Below are 18,651 nucleotides of genomic sequence, written 5' to 3'. Positions count from 1 at the left end.
ACTGTCTCTTATCATGTTTAATGTTCAGAGTCGATGGAAGTGAGTTTGACTTCCTGTAGGACATTTCGGTAATCGTATAGTATGTGCACTAGTAATAGGCATGCTTGCCTTAGAAAGGAACATTGTCCTCTCCCACTATAAAACCTGATGCATTTTTGTATAGAGTGGACAAGAAGTGAAGTGGGAGGGAGAGGCATGGGATCGGGAAACGTCCGTGAGTCAGGACTCAAACTCATGTCACCCAAAGTGCAAAGGGATGCATTTAATTTGATTTATTTATTTATTTTGGTTCACAAAATGCAAAATGCCACATTCATTCAATTCCTTGTTCAGCACTTTTTCATTTTAGTAGCTATATAATTTTAGAAGGTTGTACTTGTAGACCTCAACACACAAACCTTAAGAAAGGCAGCAATCAACCAATGCAAAAATGTGAAAAACACTCGGAAATCTTCATATTCATGAACCATAAGAGCACGCGTTAGGAGTTACATTCCACTAATTAGCTGAGTTAATTGGTCAGTATAGAGGTGAAAGCTGGCTGGAATGATTAGTCTTGTCAATGTCCGTCTCGTTGGGAGCATCTTTCTTGTCGATACGCGTCCGGCTGACTCAGGCACCATCGGTTCTACTGGCCTATTGATTTTCCACATCAAAATCAGGAGCTTCTGAAAGTTTCATGTGTTGAGCCGCAAATAGAAGTTTTCTTGTGTGGAAGATGAACACTGGTGTTGGTGAAACTGCTTTAAATGATCAGCGGTATTTAGATATCATTTTGGTGCTCTTGAAGAATCATTATTCATATAATATAACATGTAAATAAAAACAGAGGCGGTTCACAAGGGGGTCGACTAAAATTGGTGCGCTTAGACATTTCTGTTTCACTGATCGGCCCGTGGCTGTTATTTGACTGACAGGCAGAGGACTGACATCTAATTACGCCACTAGCAGATTCTAAGCATCGCTGTTTCCACAACTCAAGGAAGTGACATCACCGGAGGCTGGTGGAAGCTACACAGACAGCCTCCAAAATTAGCCGTCCTAAAGTGTGACTGCACATCTGATGTCAGCTTCATAACACATCTGCTCTCGATATCTGCATGGCCAAATGGGAACTGCAGAATCTCTGGGTGGTTGCCAGGGTGTTGCTAAGGTGTTGTGAGTGGTTGCTAGGGTGTCGTTAAAGTGTTATGAGCGGTTGCTAGGGTTTTGCTAAGGTGTTCTTTCTAGAGCACTGATAAGGTATTCTGGGTGATTTCTAGGGTGTCACCAAGGTGTAATGAACGGTTGCTAAGGTGTTGCTAAGGTGTTCTAGAGCACTGATAAGGTATTTTGAGTGATTGCTTGGGCGTTGCTAAGGTGTTCTGGGTGATTGTTAGGGTGTAGCTAAGGTGTTACGAGCGGTTGCGAGGGTGTTGCTAAGATATTCTAGAGCACTGATAAGGTATTCTCGGTGATTGCTAGGGTGTCACCAAGGTGTTATGAGCGGTTGCTAGGGTGTTGCTAAGGTGTTCTAGAGCACTGATAAGGTATTCTGGGTGATTGCTAGGGTCTCACCAAGGTGTTTTGAGTGGTTGTTAGGGTGTTGCTAAGATATTCTAGAGCACTGATAAGGTATTCTGAGTGATTGCTAGGGTGTCACCAAGGAGTTATGAGTGGTTGCTGGGGCGTTGCTAATATATTCTAGAACACTGATAAGGTATTCTGGATGATTATTAGGGTGTTGCCAAGGTGTTCTGGGTGGTTGCTAGGTCATTACTAAGGTGTTCTAGAGCAGTGGTTCCCAACCACATTACTGGAGGACCTCCAACACTGCACATTTTGCATGTCTCCTTGATCAAGCACACCTGAATCAAGTCATCAATTCATTAGCAGAGACTCCAAGACCAGAAATGGGTGTGTCAGACAAAGGAGACATGGAAAATGTGCAGTGTTGGGGGTCCTCCAGGAATGTGGTTGGGAACCACTGTTCTAGAGCACTGATGAAGGTATTCTGGGTGTTTGCTAGGGGTGTTGCCAAGGTGTTATGAGTGGTTGCTAGGGTATTGCTAAGGTGTTCTAGAGCACTGATAAGGTATTCTGGGTGATGGCTAGGGTGTTGACAAGGTGTCCTGGGTGGTTGCTAGGGCGTTGCTAAGGTGTTCTAGAGCACTGATAAGGTATTCTGGGTGATTGCTAGGATGTTAATGTTAATGTATTCTGGGTGATTGCTAAGCTGTCACTAAGGGGTTATGAGTAGTTGCTAGGGTGTTGCTAAGGTGTTCTACAGCACTGATAAGGTATTCTGGGTGATTGCTAAGCTGTCGCTAAGGTGTTACGAGTGGTTGCTAAGGCATTGCTAAGGTGTTCTAGAGCACTTATAAAGTATTCTGCGTGGTTGCCAGGGTGTTATGGTGTTCTGGGTGGTTTCCTTACTTAGCATAAGAGACTTTTTTAAAAAACATTAACAATATTTACCAACCGTAAGTTTTTGAACAGAGTGTATTTGTATTTGTCTCACATTAATATCCTCCTTGGATAGATTTTTTTTTTTTAACAGAGCTTGTCCCAGTGCATTCTAGGTTTGGCTAAATAGGATGCTTATTATGTTTTAGAAACTTCACCAATGGACCTTCAAAAGTGACATTGTCTTTATAAGGTAGCAGAAAGTCAGCTTTATTTCATTTACAGCACTTTATACAATACAGATTGTTTCAAAGCAGCTTCACAGTAAACAGGAAAATAATCAATTATTTAGCCAAAATATTCAATAAGCAAACACACAGCCATTTGAATTCAGCGGGTTTGAGCCCGAATTGTCAGGAAGGATGGAAATTATATGGCAGTTTCCAGCCAGAAGATAATTCACACATTTTAATAAACATAAGCAGCTTCAAAGCAGAATCTGGACCACATGCAAAGACGTTCCACATGCAATCACATACAGAAGTGCGTTTACTCATATATATATATATACACGCATACGAGGTTCACACTCGCTGACATATGTGCATTATTGATGCTCTCCGCTCATAAGACTGAAACACAGCAATGATCTAATGAATAAATGATCGGGATACAGACTGAGCTGATGATTACTGTCAGCTGCAGTTCGGCTCACATATACAGAGAGAACTAGAAGGCATCACAAATACACATGAAGCCTGTTTCGAAATATGTATGCAACCTTCCTTTGAGGACATTTAACGTGTTCTTCATGGAGACATCATTACTTATGTGAAGGACACATGTGATGCTGCTAAAATAAGGAATCATAATTAAGATTTGAAACTGAATGATGTCTACTTTTGGTTCCATCCATCAGGTTTTTGTAATGAATCTTGTGTTAATATGCATGTATCCGGTCCATGTTCTCTACTTCATTCTCAGCTCTGCCCTGCAGCAAAATCATCACCCTGTTCGCCCTCAGAAACTTTCTCTGAAGGGTGAACGTGGATTTTAAGCAACTTCATAAAACAAAGGAGGAAAGTGATGTTTCTGTCGACGTCAATGCAAATGAAACGCAGCAGCTGGGAGGAAGCGTTCAGCCGTAATGATTCTTTAATTGAGCCGCTTTTCCTTTAGCGCCCTACCTGATGGATCCGTGATAAAGCTCGTGTGGAAAAGCTCGTCATTAAGTCTCTCATCAGTCTTTCTCGGGTAGAGCAGATCATTTTAGACACATTGTTTCCCGCGCTGACGACACGCCTCTGTTGATTTGAATAGAGCTGATGGTAACGTTTTGCATTCATACGCTTGTTGGAGCGTAATTGCGCTAAATAAACCATTCATTCAATCTAAACCATCACAACTCTTTTTGTTTTTACACTTGTTCTTTTTTATGTTTCTGTATGTGTTGAATACAGTAGGAGGAAGGGCTGAATGTGGAGAAATGTTTTAACCATGAAATCAAGGGGGACAATTAACGTTTTTGTGCATTCTGAGATTTTTAAAAGTGATTACTAAAGAAATATACAGTATAAGAATACATTACATTTTCTTTTATAATCACTGCATCATTTAAAAATAACATTACAGTTTTGTTTCTGAAAGAAGTCTCTTATTTGATAAAAAATACAGTAAAAATTGTGAAATAATATTCCAATGTAAATCAGCTGTTTTCTATGTGAATATATAGTAAAGTGTAATTTATTCCTGTGATCAAAGCTGAATTTTCAGCATCATTACTCCAGTCTTCAGTGTCACATGATCCTTCAGAAATCATTCTAATATAATTATTATTTTGAAATTGAATCTTTTGTAACATTATAAATGTCTTTACTCTCACTTTTGATCAATTTAATGAATCTTTTTCAGATTTTTAATTTCTTTTAATAAAATATAATAATTTTAATATATGGGTTTTTAAAAGTGTAAAACATAATGAAGATATAATTAATTTTGATGTTTTATTAAGTGTTAACAATTAGATTATGTGGTTTTTATAATCAATTAACACTGCTTTTGTCATTTTTTACGAGATGGACCAAATTAGTCTGTAAAAGTAATTTGGTTTAACCAAAATTTTGGTTTTACCGAATGACCATATTTTCAAACAATGCTAACAGGCTGATATCTAGCTAGCAAAAGCATGATCAAACATTTTTAAGTTTTTAAAACATTACAACAATTTCCATGTTTTATAGCGGTTGCACCGAATGACCTGATGTTTTGGGACATGCGTATGATCAAGAGAAAACATGAATTTATCAAATAGTTAAGAGAGAGTCACTTTGCTTCACGACCATGTGGTCCTTTGCAGGTGTCTGAATGATGTCACATCCTGTCACATGATACTGACCACATGACTTTATATCGGTTACTCTGAATGACATCAATGAAATTCATTTTTCCGGACATTCTTTCTCATAACAAAGCAACGACTTCTACACATAATTTTAATCTCATTTTGCACTATGTTGATATATGATGTTATAAAATCATGCCAGAATAAAAAATATATACATTTATTACATTTTAAGATATTTTAATCACAAATGAACGGTTGGACGGTTAAACCGAATGACCTTTTGACACTTCAAAATCTTTAAAATACCTTTATATGTAGAAAAATATAATTAAAACCTTTTGGATTCAATAAAAGAGATCTAGTTGTTTTACCTTACATACCTTGGATATCATATCTGTTTTTTATTATTATCATTATTAAGGCCTTTGGACGAAAAAATGACCTCAATAATTTTGGGATTTTGGGGTGAAATGTGACCTCAACATTTCAGGTTTTGCGAGCTTCATCTACACTGCAGCAAATACACACAAATATGTAAACATTCATAAATTAAAACTCATTTACTGGAGAAGCAAAATGACTGAAGATATTAAGCTTTGTGTTCTGATAAATGTACCAAAACTGAGTGAGTTTGTGCTTAAAGATCTACCAAAAGAGAGAAAAATAATCTAATTTTCCCTTTGAATTAAAGGGATAGTTCACCCAAAAATGAAAATTTGATGTTTATCTGCTTACCCCCAGTGCATCCAATATGAAGGTGACTTTTTTTTCTTCAGTCGAACGCAAATGATGATTTTTAACTGCAACCGCTGCCGTCTGTCAGTATAATAATAGCAGTAGATGGGAACTTCAACTATAACAGTAAATAAAACTTGCTTAGACAAATCAAAATGAAACCCTGCGGCTCGCGAGGACACATTAATGTCCTAAGACACGAAACGATCGGTTTGTGCGAGAAACCAAACAGTATTTATATAATTTTTTACCTCTAATACACCACTATGTCCAACTTCGTTCAGCTTCCTGTTAGTGAGGTCTGATCGCGCTCTGACAACGGAAGTGATGTCTCGCTCTCATTGAAGTATATGGGCGAGACATCACTTCCGTCATCACAACTCGTTTTTTGACCTCACTAACAGGAAGCTGAACGAAGTTGGACATAGTGGTGTATTGTAAAAATGATATAAATAATGTTCGGTTTCTCGCACAAACCGATCGTTTCGTGTCTTAGGACATCAATGTGTCGTCACGAGCCGCAGGTTTTAATTTTGATTTGTCTAAGCAAGTTTTTTCGACTCTTATTGTTCAAGTTCCCAATCACTGCTATTATTTGACTGACAGACGGCAGCGGTTGCAGTTAAAAATCATCATTTGCGTTCGACTGAAGAAAAAAAGTCACCTACATCTTGGATGCACTGGGGGTAAGCAGATAAACATCAAATTTTCATTTTTGGGTGAACTATCCCTTTAAGATTGTTTTAAGATTATCCAGATATTTGTTCTTGTTTTAATCACAAACTCAATTCATAAAACACTTCTTAATATCTCATTTTGCTTCTCAAGTTGGTTGAAGAATGTTTAGATATTTGCACAAACAAGACATTTTTGCAGTGCAGAGTGATGCATTGCATCGATTTCTCTAAATCAGCTGCGCATCACATCTTTAAAAGTGTCTCACTGTCCAGTCGGTTCCAGTCGTCTTCTTTTATTATTCCAGAGCAGCTCCAGGATCTTTTCTGCTGTTCTGCATCTCGACACATCTAGATAATGCATGACTTGCTTCTGTGACTCTCGCCGGTCTGCTAAAGTAAAGCTGCTAAATATAAAGTAGGAAGTTCTTGATGAGCACTAATGCATTTCATTTTGCATTTATTTTTATTTGCTTATCTCCTAAGCACTTTTACTCCATGAAAAGACCCATAAATAGATGTTTTCACTGCTGCGCTTGTTTCCGTGGCTCAGACAGTTTGACGGCGCCGATACAGACGGGCTTTTATCCTCCCGTGGACGTGATTGTTGGAGATTATGTGCTACAATAATTACTTTCCATCTTAATGGCTCTCTTTATAATAGGACAATTTCTGTAAAATTGAAATGTTCTTTCACTGAATGAAAAACACGTGAGCAGCGTGCGCATCGGCCCTGATTTTAGTTAAGAACAGAAACTCGGTTTAGAAACAGAACTGATATCTCTGAATAAAACTCGTCCGGATCTTCCTCCTCGGATTATTTTCCCCATTTCAGGAGCGGGTGGGGATTGACTGGCAGTCAGGCTGGATGTTATATACTGAGAAAAGAAACCACTGATTGACGTGCCGTTTAATTTCTCTCACTAGTTCTTGGGAAGGTGACAGTCTGAAGCAGATATTACACACGCTGACGTGTGACGGTATATATGACTGTGTCTGGAAATCATAAACTCATAACGAAGTTCACAGGATTCAAGGTGTTTTTTGTTTGTTCTGTGTGCAATTATGAGACTGAATATTAGATTTTTAGGTCTTACTCCTCAAGGAATGTTCAACTGCAACTGCAAATATTGAGTTTGTATGTTTTTGAAAGAAGTCTCTCCTCTTTTCTTCTCTATTGTGCCGTATATCCGATAGAAATTGCTTGGCAAACAAGAACAAATGTAGGACGGGGCTTGATTCTGTCTGTGGGAAATTGATGTGGTTCGCTATTGGTGGAGCATATGTGAGTGACAGGTTGCCCCGCCCTCATCATCAGAGAAGAGAAGACATAAGATGTCCTGATTCAAGATTATGAGGAACATGAATTTAACACAATAATGATAAATCATTCAGAATAAACACTGCAATATTCCATAGAAAAGAAGTCAGTTTTGATGGTGACTTTAAGGACAGAATGATGAAATAGACCATCTACAGTCATGACGGTTTCCTTTAATATGTACAGAATCTGATCTTTTTAAATGAATTTAATGATTAGAAACACATCTGGATGATTTTCTGTAAATGAAGACATTGTCAGCGTTATGAAAGCATCGCTCCGTAAAGAAACATATGGAAAGTATGTGATGATGCATTATCAGCCGCTCCGTCCGCTGAGACACACATCAGTCAAATTTTTTTTTAACATTTGAAAAATACTTGGCTTTTCTGCTGATGTCATTAACCCTGTGATGCATGATATTTTAATAGCATTAATGACTGAAATGCATGTTTGAAATGTGCCAGTGTCATTGTTTTCGTCTCGATGCACACCAACGTAAGGCACGTTTATGAAAGCCACTTAAATGTCCTAATCGATCTAAGGTCTTATCCTGGTTTAATCAAGCCCTGTTTGTGAAACCAGGCCTAAGTGTCTTTCATACAATATATAATTTCCTTCAGATGTCAGGCTGAAGTGTGACCTGTGACACTTGACATTTTGTTTCAGGACTCTCCTTCACAACAAATTCAAATGCCCGTTTCTCGTTGTTTGTCTTTTATAAAGATATTTGAACGCTAAAGGACATCGTTGCATTATATTTGTCAGTTTTAAAGGAGATTTTAATGGTCAGACTCAGACCTTGAGAAGGCTTGTTTTAGTCTCAGTTAAAGGTCAAGAAGGAATCAGATCTCACTGAACCCTGTAAAGCCTGACATATGAAATAAGAGTCAGGTTTTTTTGTTTTGTTTGTTTTTGTGTGTGTGTGTTTTATGGCTCATAAGGTCTGATATAGTGAGGAAAAAACAGACTCAAACTGAGCACAAATATGCACTTTTGGTGCAGATGCTGATATTTATAAAAAAAAGTGATGAAATTCTGATGCTTGTAAATCAATTATTACAGATATTACTGACACAAAATGCATATAAATATCAATATCTGCCAATAATATGTCTTAGTAAGTTGTTTAAATGCCTAGTTTTATGATCAAATCTCTGTAGTTTTAAAACATATAATGTAATACAATGATGATTGAGAGATGAACAAATAAACCTGATGATCATATTTGATACTCATGATTTTTATAATAAATGTCTGGATAATCAAGAAAACTGAAGTTGAAATATTACTAACAATATCAAAGTTATTCTTACGTTTACTTGATAAAAATCAATGCAGATTTGACAGCAGAAAGACACGAGCTGAAGGATGTTTGTACAATTATACTAATTATGAAAGTCTAAACTATCAATCAGACGACAGAAGATTGTGTGCGACTGGTTTATCAGCAAAGTTTCGATTATAAAACAAGTGTCCATTTCTCTCCATTTCGTCTCAATACTGTCCAGGAGAAACAATAGAGATGTTAAAGAGATCTCATTTGCAAAAGCTACAGCAACAATCGATCTTATATAATCCGCTTCAAACTAGTGGACAGGACCTCAACTTTTCTAGACAAGTATGAAATTGAAAATGTTTATTTCTTCCAAAAAGCAATGAAATAACTATCAGCTTGAGTCCATAAATCTCCCAGCGGATGTTCCAGAACTGACGAATGTAAAGCTCCAGAACTGTGAAGCTGTGGAGCCTCATCTGATTATATATTCATTAACACACACACACACACGGATCTCCTGTCCGTACAGCAGTGCTGAGAGCAGCAGTGTGGGTCGTAATTATGCGGCGTTCGGCTGATCTCTCCCGAGACTCACTCGTGACTCGCGTCCTGCAGTGTGGGATCAAGAAGGATCTCTGCTTTCACAACGCCGCTCCTCTGAGGACGCAAACCTTTAGAGGCAACACTACTAGTTAAAGAAACAGTTCAGCCAAAAATAAAAGTGCAAATCGCCCGTCTTGCTGGCAGAGGCTATTTAGAGTAACTCTGTCCCCCATCATCTGATTGAGCCAGACAAAATTACAAAAGAAACCTGTCTGATGACAGGATCAGTCCGCCTTTGTTCAGACTCATTCCTCTCCTTTTTCACATCGCATATCAGCCCGGAGTTCACTCTAAACAACCTTGGGTTATTTTTTCTACCGAAGTCCTGGGTTAGGACCTTTGGGTCATTTTGGGTTATTTTTTCCAGCATTTGGGTAGTTTTTAATGTTACCCAGATCCTGGGTCAAACGTAACAACCCAGCATTTGGGTCGTTTTTAATGTTACCCAGATCCTGGGTCAGATGTAACAACCCAGCGTTTGGGTAGTTTTTGTGTTACTCAGATCCTGGGTCAGATGTAACAACCCAGCATTTGGGTAGTTTTTATGTTACCCAGATCCTGGGTCAAACGTAACAACCCAGCATTTGGGTAGTTTTTAATGTTACCCAGATCCTGGGTCAGATGTAACAACCCAGCGTTTGGGTAGTTTTTGTGTTACTCAAATCCTGGGTCAGATGTAACAACCCAGCATTTGGGTAGTTTTTATGTAACCCAGATCCTGGGTCAAACGTAACAACCCAGCGTTTGGGTAGTTTTTGTGTTACTCAGATCCTGGGTCAGACGTAACAACCCAGCATTTGGGTAGTTTTTATGTTACCCAGATCCTGGGTCAAACGTAACAACCCAGCATTTGGGTAGTTTTTAATGTTACTCAGATCCTGGGTCAGATGTAACAACCCAGCATTTGGGTAGTTTTTAATGTTACCCAGATCCTGGGTCAGATGTAACAACCCAGCGTTTGGGTAGTTTTTGTGTTACTCAGATCCTGGGTCAGACGTAACAACCCAGCATTTGGGTAGTTTTTATGTTACTCAGATCCTGGGTCAAACGTAACAACCCAGCATTTGGGTAGTTTTTAATGTTACCCAGATCCTGGGTCAGATGTAACAACCCAGCGTTTGGGTAGTTTTTTGTTACTCAGATCCTGGGTCAGATGTAACAACCCAGCATTTGGGTAGTTTTTATGTTACCCAGATCCTGGGTCAAACGTAACAACCCAGCATTTGGGTAGTTTTTAATGTTACCCAGATCCTGGGTCAGATGTAACAACCCAGCGTTTGGGTAGTTTTTGTGTTACTCAAATCCTGGGTCAGATGTAACAACCCAGCATTTGGGTAGTTTTTATGTAACCCAGATCCTGGGTCAAACGTAACAACCCAGCGTTTGGGTAGTTTTTGTGTTACTCAGATCCTGGGTCAGACGTAACAACCCAGCATTTGGGTAGTTTTTATGTTACCCAGATCCTGGGTCAAACGTAACAACCCAGCATTTGGGTAGTTTTTAATGTTACTCAGATCCTGGGTCAGATGTAACAACCCAGCATTTGGGTAGTTTTTAATGTTACCCAGATCCTGGGTCAGATGTAACAACCCAGCGTTTGGGTAGTTTTTGTGTTACTCAGATCCTGGGTCAGATGTAACAACCCAGCATTTGGGTAGTTTTTATGTTACTCAGATCCTGGGTCAAACGTAACAACCCAGCATTTGGGTAGTTTTTAATGTTACCCAGATCCTGGGTCAGATGTAACAACCCAGCGTTTGGGTAGTTTTTGTGTTACTCAAATCCTGGGTCAGATGTAACAACCCAGCATTTGGGTAGTTTTTATGTAACCCAGATCCTGGGTCAAACGTAACAACCCAGCGTTTGGGTAGTTTTTGTGTTACTCAGATCCTGGGTCAGACGTAACAACCCAGCATTTGGGTAGTTTTTATGTTACCCAGATCCTGGGTCAAACGTAACAACCCAGCATTTGGGTAGTTTTTAATGTTACTCAGATCCTGGGTCAGATGTAACAACCCAGCATTTGGGTAGTTTTTAATGTTACCCAGATCCTGGGTCAGATGTAACAACCCAGCGTTTGGGTAGTTTTTGTGTTACTCAGATCCTGGGTCAGACGTAACAACCCAGCATTTGGGTAGTTTTTATGTTACCCAGATCCTGGGTCAAACGTAACAACCCAGCATTTGGGTAGTTTTTAATGTTACTCAGATCCTGGGTCAGACGTAACAACCCAGCATTTGGGTAGTTTTTAATGTTACCCAGATTCTGGGTCAGATGTAACAACCCAGCATTTGGGTAGTTTTTAATGTTACCCAGATCCTGGGTCAGATGTAACAACCCAGCGTTTGGGTAGTTTTTGTGTTACTCAGATCCTGGGTCAGACGTAACAACCCAGCATTTGGGTAGTTTTTATGTTACCCAGATCGTGGGTCAAACGTAACAACCCAGCATTTGGGTAGTTTTTATGTTACCCAGATCGTGGGTCAAACGTAACAACCCAGCATTTGGGTAGTTTTTGTGTTACTCAGATCCTGGGTCAGACGTAACAACCCAGCATTTGGGTAGTTTTTATGTTACCCAGATCCTGGGTCAAACGTAACAACCCAGCATTTGGGTAGTTTTTAATGTTACTCAGATCCTGGGTCAAACGTAACAACCCAGCATTTGGGTCGTTTTTAATGTTACCCAGATCCTGGGTCAAACGTAACAACCCAGCATTTGGGTAGTTTTAATGTTACTCAGATCCTGGGTCAGATGTAACAACCCAGCATTTGGGTAGTTTTTATGTTAACCAGATCCTGGGTCAAACGTAACAACCCAGCATTTGGGTAGTTTTTGTGTTACTCAGATCCTGGGTCAGACGTAACAACCCAGCATTTGGGTAGTTTTTATGTTACCCAGATCCTGGGTCAAACGTAACAACCCAGCATTTGGGTAGTTTTTAATGTTACCCAGATCCTGGGTCAGATGTAACAACCCAGCGTTTGGGTAGTTTTTGTGTTACTCAGATCCTGGGTCAGATGTAACAACCCAGCATTTGGGTAGTTTTTATGTTACCCAGATCCTGGGTCAAACGTAACAACCCAGCATTTGGGTAGTTTTTAATGTTACTCAGATCCTGGGTCAGATGTAACAACCCAGCATTTGGGTAGTTTTTAATGTTACCCAGATCCTGGGTCAGATGTAACAACCCAGCGTTTGGGTAGTTTTTGTGTTACTCAGATCCTGGGTCAGACGTAACAACCCAGCATTTGGGTAGTTTTTATGTTACCCAGATCCTGGGTCAAACGTAACAACCCAGCATTTGGGTAGTTTTTAATGTTACTCAGATCCTGGGTCAGATGTAACAACCCAGCATTTGGGTAGTTTTTAATGTTACCCAGATCCTGGGTCAGATGTAACAACCCAGCGTTTGGGTAGTTTTTGTGTTACTCAGATCCTGGGTCAGACGTAACAACCCAGCATTTGGGTAGTTTTTATGTTACCCAGATCCTGGGTCAAACGTAACAACCCAGCATTTGGGTAGTTTTTAATGTTACTCAGATCCTGGGTCAGACGTAACAACCCAGCATTTGGGTAGTTTTTAATGTTACCCAGATTCTGGGTCAGATGTAACAACCCAGCATTTGGGTAGTTTTTAATGTTACCCAGATCCTGGGTCAGATGTAACAACCCAGCGTTTGGGTAGTTTTTGTGTTACTCAGATCCTGGGTCAGACGTAACAACCCAGCATTTGGGTAGGTTTTTATGTTACCCAGATCGTGGGTCAAACGTAACAACCCAGCATTTGGGTAGTTTTTGTGTTACTCAGATCCTGGGTCAGACATAACAACCCAGCATTTGGGTAGTTTTTATGTTACCCAGATCCTGGGTCAAACGTAACAACCCAGCATTTGGGTAGTTTTTGTGTTACTCAGATCCTGGGTCAGACGTAACAACCCAGCATTTGGGTAGTTTTTATGTTACCCAGATCCTGGGTCAAACGTAACAACCCAGCATTTGGGTAGTTTTTAATGTTACTCAGATCCTGGGTCAAACGTAACAACCCAGCATTTGGGTCGTTTTTAATGTTACCCAGATCCTGGGTCAAACGTAACAACCCAGCATTTGGGTAGTTTTAATGTTACTCAGATCCTGGGTCAGATGTAACAACCCAGCGTTTGGGTAGTTTTTGTGTTACTCAGATCCAGCATTTGGGTAGTTTTTATGTTACCCAGATCCTGGGTCAAACGTAACAACCCAGCATTTGGGTAGTTTTTGTGTTACTCAGATCCTGGGTCAGACGTAACAACCCAGCATTTGGGTAGTTTTTATGTTACCCAGATCCTGGGTCAAACGTAACAACCCAGCATTTGGGTAGTTTTTGTGTTACTCAGATCCTGGGTCATACGTAACAACTCAGCATTTGGGTAGGTTTTGTGTTACCCAGATCCTGGGTCAAACGTAACAACCCAGCATTTGGGTAGTTTTTGTGTCACTCAGATCCTGGGTCAGACGTAACAACCCAGCATTTGGGTAGTTTTTATGTTACCAAGATCTTGGGTCAAACGTAACAACCCAGCATTTGGGTAGTTTTTAATGTTACCCAGATCCTGGGTCAGATGTAACAACCCAGCGTTTGGGTAGTTTTTAATGTTACCCAGATCCTGGGTCAGACGTAACAACCCAGCATTTGGGTAGTTTTTAATGTTACCCAGATCCTGGGTCAGACGTAACAACCCAGCATTTGGGTAGTTTTTGTGTTACCCAGATCCTGGGTCAAGCGTAACATGTCTTCGATAAAATACAGGTTTGTGTGCGTTTTATTTTATTTCAAAATGATTTATTGTTCTGTATATCATTTAATTTTATGCAAAGCAACATTCAGGGGCGCGATGTGAGTCACCTAAAGAGTGTCGCGTCAGTCTTTGTGCATGATGGAAACGCCTGAGGCCTTGCATAAAATGTTAGGATTTTATTCAAAAAGATACAGAATAGTTAGGATGTTAAAATATGTTTTCAGAACTGTACACTGATTATTTATAGACAGGTTTTGGAGTCAGTCACAGCTTTTTTCAGCTACGAGTGAAACGCAGGCGGCGGTCTGAAGTTATCAGTTCCCCCGCTGAACGCGACTCATCTCCGGCTCGAGATCCAGCTCCGTTACGGTGGAAACAGGACAACAGAGACTGATCGATTACACTTGAATTACATCTAAATGTTACATTTTTACTTCTAATATTTGTTAAACAAGCTTAAACATAGGGAATATGTATAAAAAAATACATAAAATATGGTATACTATAAAATATGATCAAAAATAAAGGAACTATCATGCAAACCAGTGGTTGTCTGAGTATTTAAAAAAGTTTAGAGGATTTAAGTTAATCTATAAACATTCATGTATGGAGTAAAAAAAAAAAAAAAAAAAGTTAGTATTAGTAAAAATGAATCAACCCAGTGTTTTTTAGAGTGTAGCATTTATTTCAAATAAAAATTGAGAATTGTATATCATTCACCTGATTCATAGAACATTAAATTCTGTCTGTTGACCGTATTTTCTGATTTAACGCTAATATGTCAACATGATCAAACAAGAATAATGAATCTGGCTTTATCCAATGTTCAGATTTTTGTTCTGGAAATGTATGCAAATTAATGCATATTTAATAATTTGCATATTTTTAATGTTTCAGAAAACTTGTAATACAAAACGATGGTTAATGTACTGTGATTAATCAGTGTGGTGATGTATATTTTACTGTATCTATAGTGTCTTGTCTTAAATTTTAGAATTAACATTTTTCCTTTTGTGTCTCATAGAACAAAATATCAGCATGTGGGTTTGAAACAACATGAGGGTGAAGTAAAAACAGTTTTTGTGTATGAACTTCTCTCTTCTAGCAGCTCGCAGTGATGTAATCGCTGTCAGAGTCAGCACACTTTTACGGTCTCGTGGCATTTGCTGCTTGGTTTGGTTTTTCTACAGAGGCCGAAAGGACACACAACGAGAGACCGCCGGCTTTACAAAGACCAGCCGTTTCACCTTCAGATGCTCCTGTACACTTACACTCCACTTTATCTGATCCACATCATGCATCCCTCAGATCTGGCCATTTTTTCTCCACTGCAGTAAAATCTTAAAGCTTGAATAATGGTGAAACTCTTCCGGCTGGAATAGCATGTCGCCCGTGGGCAGCAGATGAACAATAAGACCAGACCTTTGGCCTCATTTGATCAGGTCTTCCTCTCTTTAAAGTAACAGCGATTATCTGAGACGGCATTAGCGCACCGCAGCGCTGCATCATTAATCTCTCGCCGTAATGAGTTCCTGGACATGTTTACTGTCGGCGAGCTTATGAAATCAAAGAGGAGTTGCCAGGTAAACGCTAAACAAACGCTGAATCCACATCACAAACAAGTGTTTAATGATGCTTATAAGATTGACTTGCCTTCATACATGTATGTATATAACAGAAACAGCTGTTTTACATTGTAATTATATTTCACAATTTTTACTGTATTTTTGATCACGGCAATGCTTTGGTTAAGCATTCGTCTCTGCGAACTTGTGAGAAGTACGTGTCAGGCTTTTTTGACTTTGCTAATCATATGTTACACACCAAGCAACATTATAAGTGGATTACTAATAAAGTGCTTGTGGAAGGTTTCAAGGTGCATCCAGAGGAGATTATTAAACATGATCCATGCGTGTCTTACTGCAACATCAAAGCCAGTTCCTGATGAGCGTGATTAGTGAGAGAAGTCATGCATTTACAGGCTCTTCCTGTGTTTGCATGCTCAGATCAAGGTTTTTATTGCATTATTGCATGTGCATCATGTCAGAAAATGTGAGTTTTTAAATGTATTTCGTGAAGGAAGCCAAACAAAAGGCGTTTCAATGCCTAAAATGATTACTTGTGTTGCTTCCTTTAGTGAAACATCAAAAAAAGTCTTAAGTAGGGATAAAAAAGAGGTTTGGTTAGACTTATTCATCCTGATTCTGGGCCATGCAAAACAGGAGGGCAATTTTCTATGCTCCGTAAACACGTGTAATAAACTGTTTCTTTTCAAGAGAGCTTTTCAAGATGATTTAGACCCGGAGGAGAGCATAAAAACACACAATCTTGAGGAATACGCAGCCTCAGGTTAGCAGCTTCTCGTCTTGTTGCAGTCATCATCATAGATAGGAAGTTTATTCCCGAGACAACGGCTGAACGGCTATCTCAAACACTTTAACAGGGATGCGAAGAATGAGATGGAGCTGTCACTTCAAACAGCGAGTGAAGAAATGCCTTCAATGCTACTTTAGCTCTTGTAAATATGTCTGAATTTCCTTTCTTTTTTATGATGAAGCGTCAGTCATTTGTCAGGAAGACGCTACGCTCGTCCGTTCCAGATTCCTTCATCACAGAGCGGCTGATGCGATGTGACGGAGGCCTTCCATGTGGAAAAAAAGAAAAGACGGTAAATGCAGTTTTGCTGTTTTTCATTAGACCTGCGGAGTGTTAACAGCAAAGATGATCAAATACAAACGGATACAAAGAAGTTGAGCAGAAATGAGGAGGCCAGACATGTTTAATTCGATTCAAAGAACCCGAAGACGGCAGAATTGCGCACAAATATCCTAAAAACATAATTCTGCAGTTCAATTTGCAGTTCATTCAACTTAACATGTTAAGTTTTTACTGTCTCAAATAGTTTGTGAGTTAACTTAACGATTGTATTTTCTGCCTCAACTTAAAAACAAAGACCTTTATATGGAAACATGTGTTTTATTTATTTGATTGCAAAAAGCAAAAGAAAAAATGATGTTCTTCCTCCGTATTTTTGTCTTGTTTTCCACAACAAATATTGAAACATTCCCTAAATCAAGATACTTTTACTGGAGAAGCAAAATTACTCAAGATATTAAGTCTTGTTTCATGAAAAAAATTTTTTTTTTTTTTTTTTTTTTTGGAGTCAAAAAAATAAACTTAATTCAAAGGGAAAAAATATATTTTTTCTTGTTTTACACATAAAATCCCTTCATTTTGATCAATTTTTCATGAAACAAGTCTTGATATCTTCAGTAATTTCTCTTCTCCGATAAATGTATCTTGATTTCAGAATGTTTAGATATTTTTACTGGAAAACAAGACAGAAATACTGAGGAAGAACATCATTTTTTCGCATTGTTGGTTGAAATTTCTAATGTAAGTTTGGAAAATAAGCCACAGTAAGTTAAATGAACTTGAATTTTAGCACTCACAACTTCACCTTACTTTTATAATGTAATATCAACTAAATTTTGTAAGTCCAAGTTACTTTAATTATGTCAACAAAACTTTTTAATTTGAAAATACTCTAAGTAAATAAAACGTCTCGGTTACGTATGTAACCCTCGTTCCCTGAAGGAGGGAACGGAGACGTACGTCAGTAGTGACCGACGAATTGGGATATCGCTAGAGAGCCCCTATCAGCTTCGAGAAAACTAAAACAAGCCAATGAACATTGGCGTGCGATATTTGCATAACGCACCCCTCCCCATCCGGGGCATATAAAAGGGGGAGGAGATGCAATCGCACTCTGTTTTTCGCTGAGGAGACAACTGGTGTCCGCACTGCAGCGAGGGTACAGAAACTGTGGCGACGGGACGTACGTCTCCGTTCCCTCCTTCAGGGAACGAGGGTTACATACGTAACCGAGACGTTCCCTTTCAGTCGGTCACGTTCGACGTACGTCAGTAGTGACCGACGAATTGGGATCCCAAATAAAACGCCACAGTTAGGAACCCCTTCCAGTGCCCAGCGCAAGCTCTAGCCACCCGTCGCACCAGGGGGACGGAGAAGGGGGCGAGCTTACGCCGGGAAGTCTACTGCTGTTCCGAAATACCCACTAAGTAAACTAGACTACACTGGGAAAGCGAACCCAAAGGGGACGCTGCGGAGCCACTACCCACCCAGAGGGGAAGGAATTTACGTGGGACATATGGCCTGGCCCGAAGGGCAGAACGCATACATGTCCCTGGGATGGCCCCACCTAAGTAGGGGGAGACTCATCTGACAGGTGACAGCAGAACTCTGCTAAGGGAAGACACGGACTCACCGTAGGGAGTAACCGTGGACCATGCACATATGGAATCACTCGCTTAGAGGGATTACAACATATGGAACCCAACCAACAGACAACACCGAAGGTGGATGTTGGTCTGGCATCAGACACTCCGCAATGTCCGAGCCGAAGGGGAGGCGGAGGAACTCAACAGGGTTCACCGATCGGGGAACACGACTGGAGTCAAAAATGCACGTATCCAGCCCAGAGAGCGGGAATGGCATTGCAAGCCGACACA

Source organism: Chanodichthys erythropterus, chromosome 4 (genome assembly GCF_024489055.1).
Source record: "Chanodichthys erythropterus isolate Z2021 chromosome 4, ASM2448905v1, whole genome shotgun sequence".
NCBI lineage: Eukaryota > Metazoa > Chordata > Actinopteri > Cypriniformes > Xenocyprididae > Chanodichthys > Chanodichthys erythropterus.
The sequence above is the reverse complement of the archived record's forward strand: the minus strand, read 5'-3'. Positions refer to the sequence as shown.